Here is a 14,101-nt window from a genome sequence, read left to right as displayed (position 1 = left end):
CCACATTTTCTTAATCCAGTCTATCATTGTTGGACATTTGGGTTGGTTCCAAGTCTTTGCTATTGTGAATAGTGCCACAATAAACATACGTGTGCATGTGTCTTTATAGCAGCACGATTTATAATTCTTTGGGTATATACCCAGAGTGAACAGGCAACCTACAGAAGGGGAGAAAATTTTTGCAACCTGCTCATCTGACAAAGGGCTCATATCCAGAATCTACAATGAACTCAAACAAATTTACAAGAAAAAAACAAACAACCCCATCAAAACGTGGGCGAAGTATATGAACAGACACTTCTCAAAAGAAGACATTTATGCAGCCAAAAAACATGAAAAAATGCTCATCATCACTGGCCATCAGAGAAATGCAAATCAAAATCACAATGAGATACCATCTCACACCAGTTAGAATGGCAATCATTAAAAAGTCAGGAAACAACAGGTGCTGGAGAGGATGTGGAGAAATAGGAACACCTTTACACTGTTGGTGGGACTGTAAACTAGTTCAACCATTGTGGAAGTCAGTGTGGCAATTCCTCAGGGATCTAGAACTAGAAATACCATTTGACCCAGCCATCCCATTACTGGGTATATAACCCCTACTTTTTCTTTGAGGCAGAAATTGGTCATAAGACAATATGAGGAGTGGTCTCCTCCCTTACCCCTACCGCCCCGGCCCCACTGACTGGTAATCAAATGCAGGTAATTCTGTCTTGGAAACATCCTAACCTCTCCCTTCCTAGCTGTACCTCTCTACCATAGCATCAGTTCAGACCCTGAACTAGACTAATGGAAAATCTTACGAATTCATTTCCCTGTTTTCAGTCTCACCTTGAATCCACATCCCCATCCCAGTCCAGCCCTTTAAACTACTGCCAGAATGATCCCCTTAAAACACAGAGATAGGCCATGGATGGTGGCTCACACCTGTAATCCCAGCACTTTGGGAGGCTGAGGGGGGCGGATCACAAGGCCAGGAGATCAAGACCATCCTAACTAACACAGTGAAACCCCATCTCTACTAAAAATACAAAAATATTAGCTGGGCATGGTGGCACGCACCTGTAGTCCCAGCTACTCAGGAGGCTGAGGCAGGAGAATTGCTTGAACCTGGGAGGCGGAGGTTGCAGTGAGCCAAGCTCACACCACTGCACTCCAGCCTGGGCAACAGAGTGAGACTCCTTCTCAAAAAAAAAAAAAAAAAAAAAAAAAAAAAAAAACCACAGAGCTGTATTAGGCAGACTAGGCCAGGCTATGCTACATAGCAAGCAAACCCCAAACCTCAAAATTTATGAAGGCTGATTTCTCATCTACATAACAATCCAACGTAGTTGGGTGGCTCTTCTGTGTTGCCCTCCTCTAGCCCAGGGATCCAGGCCGCTTCCATGTTTTTAGCTATGCCATCTGCAACTCATGGCCTGGAGGACAGCAGCATGGTCTAGATCAGTAGTTCTCAAACTTTGACCTCAGGATCCCTTTACAATCTTAAAGAAGTCCTGTCTGTATGGGTTATAACTGGAAAATTTTACCATATTAGAAATCAAAGCAGAAAATTTAAAAATATTTATCTGTTTATTTAAAATTAATAATAACGGGCCAGGTGCGGTGATTCACACCTGTAATCCCAGCACTTTGGGAGGCCGAGGCAGGGGAATCACAAGGTCAGGAGTTTGAGACTAGTCTGGCCAATATGGTGAAACCCCATCTCTACTTAAAAAATACAAAAATTAGCCGGGCGTGGTGGCATGCACCTGTAGTCCCAGCTACTCGGGAGGCTGAGGCATGAGAATTGCTTGAACCTGGGAGGCGGAGGTTGCAGTGAGCTGAGATCATGCCACTGCACTCCAGCCTGAGCGACACAGTGAGACTCCGTCTCAAAAAATAATAATAATAATAATAATAATAACTGGCCAGGCACAGTGATTCATGCCTGCAATCCCAGCACTTTGGGAGGCCAAGGCAGGAGGATCTCTTGAGTCCAGGAGTTCGAGGTTGCAGTGAGCTATGATAGCACCACTGCACTCCAGCCTGGGTGACAGAATGAGACCCTGTCTCTAAAAATAATAATAATAATAACTCATCACGTTATAAATAAAATATCTTTATGAATAATAAAATAATGTTTTGTTTCAAAACAAAAAAATTTAGTGAGAAGAGAGGTATCGTTTTACAAATTTTTGCAAATCTTTCTAACATATGACTTGATAGAAAAGAGCTGGATTCTCTCCTCTGTTTCTACAATCAGTTTGTTGTGATATGTTGTTTGGGATGAAATAAATGAAGAAAATCCAGCCTCACACAGATGTGTGGATGAAACAGGAAGAGTACTGTAATAATGTTTTCAGATGATTGTGGCTATTTTTCTTTGAAACTACAACAAACTTTGACAAGTGCTTATTTTCTTAAAGGTTATTTGCAACGTAAAATACGAAATCCTATCAATGAACCTTTCATACTCCACTACACTACAATGCATTGGTCTGTCTTATAGTCTGATGGACCTTTTTTCTGCATGATTTCGCAACATTGTTCATTGGTTATTTGGAAAATATTGGTTCACTGAGTTATGAAACTCTTCCAAATGTTGACGCATTTGATTATACAAAATTTAAAAATCATAGCAATTAACATGCCCGATTTCATCAGAAATGACTCTAAAATTTGAGAAGCCATTACGCTTACAGTGGCAGATACAAGTTTTTCAAAATTCTAATTTTCACCTGGAAGATAAACTTTGTCTCTCCAACAAATACATCCTGCTAGTTGCTTCCCTTAAATAGGCTCTTTTCATTCATTCTAAAGAAAATATCTGCCAAATATCTGTGTCAGAATAGCCATAGTTTGTCTGTCATTCCTTCAAGTACAATGGTGTTGCACTTTAAAAAGCAACTAGGTCATTAAATATAACCTTATTTTCCAAAACAAAAATTTAGTAAGAAGAGTGGCATTGTTTTATATTTTGAAAAATCTCTGTAATGTTGGACTTGCAACTCAACTGCATAAGTGCTTTTCACACTTTGGTTTGCAGTAGCAGTGCTGGGTACATCCCATTTCATCATACAGAATAATAAAAGAACTTGTACCCAAGGCTTAGGATTTAATAAAATTAATAATTTGTACTGCTACCTCAAGGACTTTTATAAGTGAAAGTGGTATTCTTTTCAAATGTAAATTCACTGTAAGAATATAGTGAATACTGATACTGTTTGCCACCACTGCCTTCATTCATCCTAAGTGCCAGTTTTATTATTAAATGGTTCCAGTTTTACTTTGAAATCTTTTTGACCTTGAAGACCCCCTGAAAGAATCCTAGAGACCCCCTGAGATCAGTGTTCCACACCTTGGGAACCTCTGGTCTAGCCTACTGTGATTAATAACAGTATTTTACATACCTGCTTAATAAACATTCCCCAACCAGGGCAGCGCTACTCAAAGTTGCTCCAGGAACTGGTGCCAGTCCATAATCCACAGCAAAATGCACAGATTGAGAGTAAGCATTTATAAATTTTTTAGTGATTTCAACAGAGTAATTTTATGTCTGCCAAGCCTGACAATAAAAAAAAAAGAATGCTTTATATACATTTGTTTTTTGTTTCATTTTCTAAACATTTATTTTTATTTCATCTTATAAAATATCTGTGACAAATTATAATTTTTTTGTTTCTTTCCTAACTTAGCCAATACTATACAGTCTTGTTTATTGTAGCTATGTAGTAAGTCTTCAAATCAGACAGCATGATTCCTCCCAATTTATTCTTCTTTTACAAATTTGTTTTAGCTATTGTATTTCCTTTCTTTTCTTTTCTTTTTCTTTTGTGTGTGTGTGTGAGAGAGAGACAGAGAGAGAAAGAGAGACAGAGTTATGCTGTCACCCAGGCTGGAGTGCAGTGGTGTGATCTCGGCTCACTGTAACCTCTGCCTCCCAGGTTCAAGTGATTCTCCTGCCTCAGCCTCCCGAGTAGCTGGGATTATAGGCACCCGCCATCATGCCTGGCTAATTTTTGTATTTTTGTAGAGATGGGATTTCATCCAGTTGGCCAGGCTGGTCTTGAACTCCTGACCTCAGGTGATCCACCTGCCTCGGCCTCCCAAAGTGCTGGGATTACAGGTGTGAGCCACCACACCCAGCTGTAGCTCCTTCTATATAAATGTTAGAATAATCCTGTCTATATCTCCAAAATATCTTGCTGGGATTTTGGTAGAAACTGCAATGAAACCGTCAATTTGAGAATTGATGTCTACTACATTGAGGCTTTCGACTGATGAACATGGTACATCTCTACATCTATTTAAATTTTATTTGATTTCTTTCTCATCAACATAGTGTAGTTTTCAGCATAAAAGTTCTGTACATGTTTGGTTAGATTTACACTAAGTATTTTATTTTGGGGGTTTATGATAAATTGTATTGTTTCAATTTCATGTCTGTTGCTAGTTTATAGAATTACAATTGATTTTTGTGTGTATATCTTGTATCCTGTGACCGTACTGACTCATCTATTAGTTCTAAGGGTGGGTTTTTGTTGTTGTTGTTGTTGTTGTTAGTTTGTAGATTCCTTTAGATTTTCTAAGTAGACAATCATGCTATCTGAAAAGAGGGGTCATTTTATTTCTTCCTTTCCAACTTGTGTTTATTTCCCTTTCTTGCCTCATTGCACTGGCTAGAATTTCAGCATTATGTAGGTTTCTAAAATAGTTTGATTCCATCTTGGTTGGAGAACACACTGTATTATTTCAATTCTTTCAAATTTGTTGATGTTTGTTTTACGGCTTAGGTTATGTTCTATCTTGGTATGTGTTCCATGAGCACTTGAAAAGAACATGTATTCTGCTGTTGTTGGAAGGGCGGGACCTACTCCCAGAATTTCCCATTCAATATGTCTGAGTGGGGCTTGAGAATTTGCATTTCTTTTTTTTTTTTTTTTTTTTTTTTTGAGACAGAGTCTCACTCTGTTGACCTGCCTGGAGTGCAGTGGCGCCATCTTGGCTCACTGCAACCTCTGTCTCCCAGATTCAAGTGATTCTCCCGCCTCAGCCTCCTGAGTAGCTGGGATTACAGGTGCATGCCACCACACCCAGCTAATTTTTGTATTTTTAGTAGAGATGGGGTTTCACCATGTTGGCCAGGCTGGTCTCAGACTTCTGACCTCAAGTGATCCACCGGCCTTGGCCTCTCAAAGTACTGGGATTACAGGTGTGAGCCACCGTGCCTGGCAGAGAATTTGCATTTCTAATAAGCTCCCAAGTTACACTCGTGGGGCAGGGAGCACACATTGTGTCCAATAGTTACCAAACTGATGATTGGAATAACTGGAAGAGCTTTTAAAATCAGGTCATGCATAGACAAGTTAAATCAGAATCCATGAGGGATGGGAACCAGGCATCAGTACTTTGGAATCACCTGGAAGCGTGTTTAATACATTCCATAATGTGGTCAATTTCTATATTCTGAGTTCACTGGTCTGGGGGAAGAGTCCTGAACACTGGCATATTTTTAAAGCTCCCCAGGGGATTCTTCTAATCACATATCAACAGACTTGAGAGACACAGAACTAGATGGAAGGTGATGCCATGTGCTGAGATAGGTTCAGGCGTTCTCTAACACGGTTCACCTTGCAGGAGCTCACTAAGTCACTACTTCGGTATATGATGCTCTTAAAACATCCGGACCAACAGTCTTCTCTTCTTTTCCTCTCTTATTGCAAACACACAATGATGCACATTCTCAGAAGGCTGGCTGTTAATCCCAGACCTGCAGTCCCACATAAGAAGGCAATAGAAAATTCAGGAAAAACTGCTCCTTCCCCATTGCATCTTCTATGCCTAGCACCCTGCCTGGTCCATAATAAAATTAGATACATATGTATTAACTAAATATACTACTCTGATTCATGAAAAACACAAATATACTCAGAAGCTTTGGAATTTTAAATATTGGTAGTAACCAATGAGTTCAATGCATCTAAATTCTGGTTGTGAAACGTGAGGAGTTTGATCTGCATCCAGCTGCAACACACCCAGGTGAGCTCAACCTTGACCTAACAGCTTCTGAGCCATCAGGAAACAAAGACATGTTTGCAGAGCCCTTGAGGACCTGCAAGGAGTAGTCTTGTCAGGGAAGATGTGGGTTGATGGTACCTTCCATGTAAGTGGCCAGGTTCCACATGTCCTCATGTTCTCCATCAAAGCATTCTGATGATATAGCTATGAATTCACAACCACCATAAAGAATGTGCAAGAAATGTCATTCCCTTTATTTTATTTTCTTTAATTCCATCCAAATTCCAAATCAGCAGCCTACATATATTATTTTTACTGAAGGTCACACTACTTGTCCAGCCCACCTAAGAGGTGTGGGGTTTTTGGTGGAATAAAATATTTGGGGAGGTCCCTTCTGGTCTTAGTCCATACCCCTTATCTATAATGAGCCCACCTGGTACCTTGAAAATGGCAAGCTCAGCTTCCATGTTGTGCCTGGGCATGAACATTCTCACGGGCTGAAAGTCTGGGCATGCTGGGTGTGGGCTCACTACACAGTCATTTCCCCAAAAGTCCTCTCAAGTTTTTCAGGCTCTCTTGGGGCATGGATTAGCAATCTTACTACCAAGAGTTTCTGGCCAGGCACGGTGGCTCCCTTTGGGAGCACTTTGGGAGGCCAAGGTGGGTGGATCACTTGAGGTGAGGAGTTTGAGACCAGCCTGGCCAACATGGCAAAACTCCATCTCTACTAAAAACACAAAAATTAGCCAGGCATGGTGGCGGGCTGGCTAGTAGTCCTGTAGTCACAGCTACTCGGGAGGCTGAGGCAAGAGAATCCCTTGAACCTGGGAGGCAGAGATTGCAGTGAGCCAAGATCATGCCACTGCACTCCAGCCTGGGTGACAAAGCAAGGCTCCAACTCAAAAAAAAAAAAAAAAAAAGAGTTCTGTCTCTTTCCTCTTGTGGTTGGAATCTCTTTCCTCTTAGTGTTTCCTCCCTGTACTCAACTTTGGGCACTCACAAATCTCCCATCCTCTTCCAGGACGCCTAGTCTCATCTTCTTAGTAGTCTTAAGTTTTCATAAAATCCAAGGAGAGACGTTGTCTTTCAGGAACTTTGACTTTTTTTTTTTTTTTTTTTTTTTTTTTTTGAGATGGTGTCTCATTCTGTTGCCCAGGACGGAGTGCAGTGGCACGATCTTGGCTCACAGCAACCTCTACCTCCCAGGTTCCAGCAATTCTCCTGCCTCAGCCTCCTGAGTAGCTGGGACTACAGGTGCCCGCCACCACGCCCAGCTATCAAATATTTTTAGTAGAGGTGGGGTTTCACCATGTTGACCAGGCTGGTCTCGAACTCCTGGCTTCAAATGATCCACATACCTTGGCGTCCCAGAGTTCTGGGATTACAGGCATGAGCCACCATGCCTGGCCTGGAACTTTGCCTTCCTGCTTTGCAAACACATTGAAGAAAGAGAAGACAAAGGCCTTGCTACTTTCTCACACAGAGAGAGGAAAAAGTTCAGATTCCAAAGCACAAATGCACTTTTACTCTTGTAATTCTTCAGCATGTTAGCATCTCAGTAAGTTATCGTACTACAATGGTAAATTGAGATGCAATGCATCTCCTGGCATCACACCATTCTAGAAGCCAACGTGGCCTACTTCCCTAAGGCTTCTGCAGCTGTGAGGGGGATAGTTTCTGAATCTCTTTTGACTATGTCAGAAAGGAAATCTCTGTTGATGAGGAACACTTCTTATAAATCCAACAGTCACAAATCTTTGCAGGCAAAAGTCTGCACAGCTCTGTGGAACCTCTTCCAGAATCTTTTTCCTAGACTTAAATTGGCATTTCGTTAGAACTTCTCTTACCAGCCAGAAGTGTTTCTATTCAAAGGCAATACAATCTAATTCTCTTTGCAAAATAGACCAGATTGCACTAATAAATGGGAAGAGTTAGCCTAATTTGGGTGTCATTAGTAAATCTGGCCTCAGCAAACATTTACTGAGTGTCTGCCAGCTGCCAGGTGCTGAGGACTCAAAGAGAAAAAGGTCTTCAAGGAACACTTGTTTTTTGGGGGGATATAACCACAAACTTCTATAATATGAGGTAATAGGATATGGAGAAAGGGCTCTGGGATCCTAGCAGAAGAGCCAATAGAAAATGTATAGAGGAAATGACATTAATGTGGGTTGCGAAGAACAGATAAATATCTTCCAACTGGGGGTGAGAGAAAGGGCATTACAGGAAGAGGAACAGCCAGAGCAATGGCAGAAGGTCAGAACTTTGTGAATTTCCTTGTGATGGGGTATGTATGAGTGTGTTTGCACCACTGCATTCATTGGGAAACGGGGAGTAGGAGTTGGTAGGAGTTGAGTTTGGAGGAGGAGCACAAGGATAAGAAGTTTCTCTAAGTTTAGCCGAGTTTTATAACTAACATGTAAATCTTTGGTCTCCCAGGTGGAGTGCAGGGGCATAATCATAACTCACTGTGGCCTCAAACTCCTGGGCTCAAGCGATCCTCCCACTTTAGCCTCCTGAGGAGCTCGAACAACAGGCACGCGCCACCATTCTCAGTGTATGAGTCTGTTCTCACGCTACTAATAAAGACATGCCTGAGACTGGGTAATTTATAAAGGAAAGAGGTTTAATTGGCTCACAGTTCCACATGGCTGGGGGAGCCTCACAATCACAGTGGAACGTGAAGGAGGAGCAAAGTCACATCTTACATGGTGGCAGACAAGAATGCTTGTGCAGGGGAACTCCCATTTATAAAACTATCAGATCTCCTGAGACTTATTCACTACCATGAGAACAGTATGGGGGAAACAGCCCCCATGATTCAATTATCTCCACCTTGCCCTACCCTTGACATGTGGGGATTTTTACAATTCAAGGTGAGACTTGGGTGGGCACACAGACAAACCATATCACTCGGCTAATTTTTTAAAAATGTTTTATAGAAATGGGGTTTTGCTATGTTGCCCAGGCAGGCCTTGAACCCATGGCTCAAGAGATCCTCTCTTCCTGGCCTCTCAAAATACTGTGATTATAGGCACCAGCCACCACTCCCAGCAAAGTTAAGTGTATTTAGGGATTATCTCATTTGATCCTCATAATATCCCAAGAGTAGGTTCTACTCTTATTCTCATTTTATAAATGTTCTTCTTTATGTTCTCACATGTTATTCTCTGTTCTTACTAGTATTCCAGGTACCTAACAGACTCAAATATCCCTGTGTGACTACTTTATTCCTACAGAGCCATAGAGTTGTGTTTGTTTTTTTTGGGGGGAGGAGATAAAAAGGTCTGCTTTGCAGCAAACTGAAGTGGCCCAGCGTGGTGTCCACTTAAAATGGTTGCTATGCCACAGGACATTTTGACCTCATCATTTTAACCCCTCTGTTTTGACTTTGAGGACAATTGCTCTTGCTCTTTTGACCCTGAGAACATTTTGAATTCAAGACTTTTAATTAGAATTATATCAACTCAGATAGACTTTTCATCCAGAAAGTGTTTTCCAGAGTGAATTCCATTAAGCCAATTTAATCCCTTGATCAATTTTCTACATAGCACAGTTAGACCATTTCCAAAAATATTAACTCTACTGAAATTATTTTCATTTGGATCAATTCTTTTCCATTTAAAATTTGAAACAAAATCTGATGTATTGATTAGGTATTGTCCATACCAAATTTTATTGATCTTGTCTTCTACTTTGTGTAATAGTCATTATTTCTATCAAGTCCATTTTTTTTCCCTGGGTCAAAACTCACAGACCTAAGTTTTTTATAACTAAAGTTTGACTCTTCTGTCAATGTGTAGTCAATAACAAGGTTTGTTGTGTGCAGTTTTAGCTGTTGATTATTTATACCAGTAAATTAAAATTTATGTCCATTATAAATTGAAATAAAATAATGATGCTTTTGGTTTTATATTCATAGGAAAATTTTTTGTGCACATTTTTGCAAGAGAGAGGAAAAAAGAAAAAGGGACGGGGCAGTAAAGGAGACAGAGACAGAGAGATATTTAGAGAAAGAAAAGTTGTTTGCCAAGTTCTCAAACATATTGCAAATGTATTTAAATTTAAATGTATTGCAAAAGAGTTTAAATGTCCATGAGGTCAGAATGGACAGAATATGAGAACAGTGTTTGTTTCTGGGAAGAGTAAGGTTGCCCTGAGTAGAAGCAGGGGCTGAGATCCCCATTACCCTTAGGAAGGAGCCTGGAGAAAGGATCTGAAGGCAGAAGGAAGATTTATTTACACAAGCAGCATCCAATACACTGCTTGACAGCTATGGTTCCCTGGACTTACTAGAAAAACAGAATTATTAGATAGCACCAACCTTATGCATTTCTGTTTATATAACCAGCATCACTAAAAGTAATGTGCAGATGAAGGTCTTGGACTCCTGATATCTTCAGGGTTCTTAAGACGGAAATTCATTGATATGGGGCCAGATGCAGTGGCTCACCCCTGTAATCCCAGCACTTTGGGAGGCTGAGGTGGGAGGATCACCTGAGGTCAGAAGTTCGAGACCAGCCTGACCAACATAATGAAACCCTGTCTCTACTAAAAATACAAAAATTAGCTGGGTGTTGTGACAGGGGCCTGTAATCCCAGTTACTCAGGAGGCTGAGGCAGGAGAATTGCTTGAACCTGGGAGGCAGAGGTTTCAGCAAGCCAAGACTGCCACTGCACTCCAGCCTGAGTGACAGAGTGAGACTCTGTCTCAAATTAAAAAATAATAATAAATTCGTTGGTATGGATTTCCATTGTATCTTATAAATCCCGTCAAGAAGGGGGCTAGTGCCTTCCAGAACTTCCTTTTCAATTAATTTCCATTTCCTATTGGGTTAAGTCCAGCTTCTTTTAGTGTAGAATACTGAATCCTTCACAATATGGCTGATGTCGGCATCTCAAGCTTCTGCTCCCATCACTCCACACAAATGCTCACCTCACTCAGGTGGCTGAAAATTTTTCTGTTTGCAGAGCACTTGATGTTTCCCTGGTTATCCCCATGGCGGTTTTGCCTGGAATTTTATTTCCAGTTCTTCTGTCTGAGAAACTCATACACATCTTTCCCAAAGGGGCTCTCTATTCTGTGAATTAGGTAGAGGGACGGAAACGACGTGGAGGGACTGTTTAGAATGTGCAGCACAGGGGAGTGACTGGGGCAAACTGTGTGATGGGGGCAGACAGACAGGGGTTGGGAAGTAATCTGAGATGAGGAGGAAGACCAGGAGAAACAGGCAATTGGAAGGGACAGGGGAAATAGGAAGGTCTGAAAGAGACTTGGGGAGGCTTAGACTTAGACTTGGAGGATGCTATAGAAAATGTGAGGAGATGAAGAAATGGATGAGACTAGGGGTGACCGGAAGGCAGTAGAGATTAGGGTTAGAGTCAACTATGCCTCCCTGTATTCTGTATAGCACCCCATGGGGACCCTACTACAACCCTGAATGCATTGAGTGCCTAATGTTGTGTCTCTTGCCCCCTGTAGTTCCTCTCGCAGTCCTGGAACATGATTGGGAAGAGTGTGCCATGGCTGAGCCTCCGTTCCCCAGGGAGAAACTCTTTGGTGAGAAGAGATAAGAGTGGGTAGGCAGGGGGCCTACCATCTTTTCAGGGTGTACCTGCTCATTTTCCCTCAGGACAATCTTAAGCCATTAATATACTTTGGTTCTGTTTCCACACCCAAATCTCATCTCAAATTGAAATCCCCACATGTCAAAGGAGGGACCTGGTGGGAAGTGATTGGATCATGGGGCGGTTTCCCCCATGCTGTTCTCATGATAGTGAGTTCTCACAAGAGCTGATGGTTTTAAAGTGTGGCCTTCCTTGCTCTCTCACCTCTTTCTCTCTCTTGCTGCCTTGTGAAGAAGGTGCCTTCTTCCCCTTTGCCTTCTGCCATGATTGTAAGTTTCCTGAGTCCTCCCCAGCTATGCAGAACTGTGAGTCAATTAAACCTCTTTTGTTTATAAATTACCCGGTCTCAGGCAGTATCTTTATAGCAGTGTGAGAACAGCAGCCATGCTGTTAAAGCACCAGAATCTCACTGGGTCTGATTCAGCTCCAACTTCCCCTGATGGTCTTCTCCATGGAGTCTGTGCAAGGAATGGCTGACCCTCCCTGGGGAACACTCACAATGTGAGAGGGGAGGTATGCCCCTGAATCGTCTTTTAAACTTAAGTCTTCATCAGGTTGTCTGCCTGGGTACTACCCTAGGCTAGAAAGAATAATCATTTGCTAGGAGTTATGAGCTGGGTTAAATGAAAACTGTAAGGTAAATTTACCTAATGGGGACATCTGGAGAACAACAAACTGACTATGGATGTCTTATGAACTCCTGGTGTGTGATTTTGTGTGACCTCAGGTAAGCCGCTTGGTCTGTCTGAGTCTCATTGTTTACATCTTCAAAACTGGGATCAAATAGCTATCTTTTAGGGCTTTTGTGATAACTAATAGTGTTATGACACCCTTAGTGTTTCTTTTTCCTATTTAGATTTTAATTAAGTTTCAATTGATTTTTGTGTCTGATGAAGTTTGGAATTTCAGTTAATTATTTCCTGAATGAATAGACAATTGTACCACAACATCATTGATGGAATAACCCCTTCCTGCCTTCACCAATGAGAGATTCCATTTTTATTGGACACTGAATTCTGATCTGTCCCTTTCTGGACTCTCAAATTTTGTTCCATACTTCCACTGGACTAGTGCCATACTGCTTTATTATTGTAACTTCATAATATGTTATTGTATGTGGTCCCTTATCATCATTCTTCTGTTTCAAGATTTTCTTGTCTGTTCTTAGGTCTATGATTTTTCCCCTAGAGGAAAGTTTTTATCAAACAACTTGATATGGTTTGGTTGCGTCCCTACCCAAATCTCATCTTGAACTGTGGTTCCCATAATCCCCACATGTCATAGGAGGAACCTAGTGGGAGGTAATTGAATCATGGAAGCAGTTACCTCCATGCTGTTCTCTTGATGGTGAGTGAGTTGTCACAAGATCTGATGGTTTTATAAGGGGCTTTTCCCCTACTTCGCTCTGCACTTCTCCTTGTTGCTGCCATGTGAAGAAGGACATGTTTGCTTCCCCTTCTGCCATGATTGTGAGTTTCCTGAGGCCTCCCCACCCATGCAGAACTGTAAGTCAATTAAACCTTTTTTCTTTATAAATTACCCAGTCTCAGATATGTCTTTATTAGCCGTGTAAGAACAGACTAATACACTACTAAATTCCAAAAATATTGGGACTCAATTGTAACCATTCATGTATGGATTTAGGGAGGAATCGTACCTCTTTAAAATAGTGACTTTTCCTAATTAGGAGAATGCCATGTCTTTCAATTTACTCGGGGTTTTCTTTTTTGTCTTTTGATTTTTGTATGTAGTTCTTTGACATTTTTAAATGTTTTTCTGAGTAACACATATTAATGAATGTTATCATCTTCATTTTACTTTCCTTGTTCACATTTTCTTTGCTCACTTTGATTCTGGATAGTTATTCTGCCCAGCATCATTTCCCTCTTCTTTCACCATACTCATGTCACATGGTTATTGCAGGAGCTGCCATATGAGACGGCATGACCCTGCTCAGGAACATTTAATTTGGCCAAGGGAGGATGTCCTAGCATGACCAGGTGCACCCTCTCTGGGACTGGTAGGATTACATAGACAGCTGGGCTTTTTCGACATTGGGGTCTCAGGAGCAAGAATTAGCTATGAAAATGGAATAAGAGAAAAACTAGGCTTCTCAGGGCCAGGGACGGTGGCTCATGCCTGTAACCCCAACACTTTGGGATGCCAAAGCAGGCGGATCACTTGAGGTCATGAGTTCGAGACCAGCCTGGCCAACATGGTGAAACCCCATCTCTACTATAAATACAAAAATTAATCAGGGGTGGTGGTACATGCCTGTAGTCCCAGCTACTTGGGAGGCTGAGGCAGGACAGTGGCTTGAACCCAGGAACCAAAGGTTGCAGTGAGCCGAGATCACACCATTGCACTCCAGTCTGGATGACAGAGTGAGACTCCATCTGAAAAAAAAAAAAAAAGAAAAACTAGTCTTCTCATCCTGGGTAAGTAAGGGTGCCCTCCAGAAATGAGATGAATC

General features: G+C 41.5%; 1 long non-coding RNA gene across 1 annotated transcript in view; it reads right to left on the bottom strand.

The window, feature by feature from the left end:
• Positions 1-14,101, bottom strand: part of LOC129137322 (uncharacterized) — a 323,240-nt gene that overhangs the window by 222,503 nt on the left and 86,636 nt on the right. The window contains exons 2-3 of the long non-coding RNA XR_010152318.1: positions 13,903-14,024; positions 3,396-3,550 (exon numbers count right to left, since the gene is read on the bottom strand). This is a non-coding gene — a long non-coding RNA (uncharacterized LOC129137322). The remainder of the gene's footprint in view (positions 1-3,395; positions 3,551-13,902; positions 14,025-14,101) is intronic.

Source organism: Pan troglodytes, chromosome 18 (genome assembly GCF_028858775.2).
Source record: "Pan troglodytes isolate AG18354 chromosome 18, NHGRI_mPanTro3-v2.0_pri, whole genome shotgun sequence".
Taxonomy (NCBI): domain Eukaryota; kingdom Metazoa; phylum Chordata; class Mammalia; order Primates; family Hominidae; genus Pan; species Pan troglodytes.
This window is presented reverse-complemented; position numbering and strand designations above follow the sequence as displayed.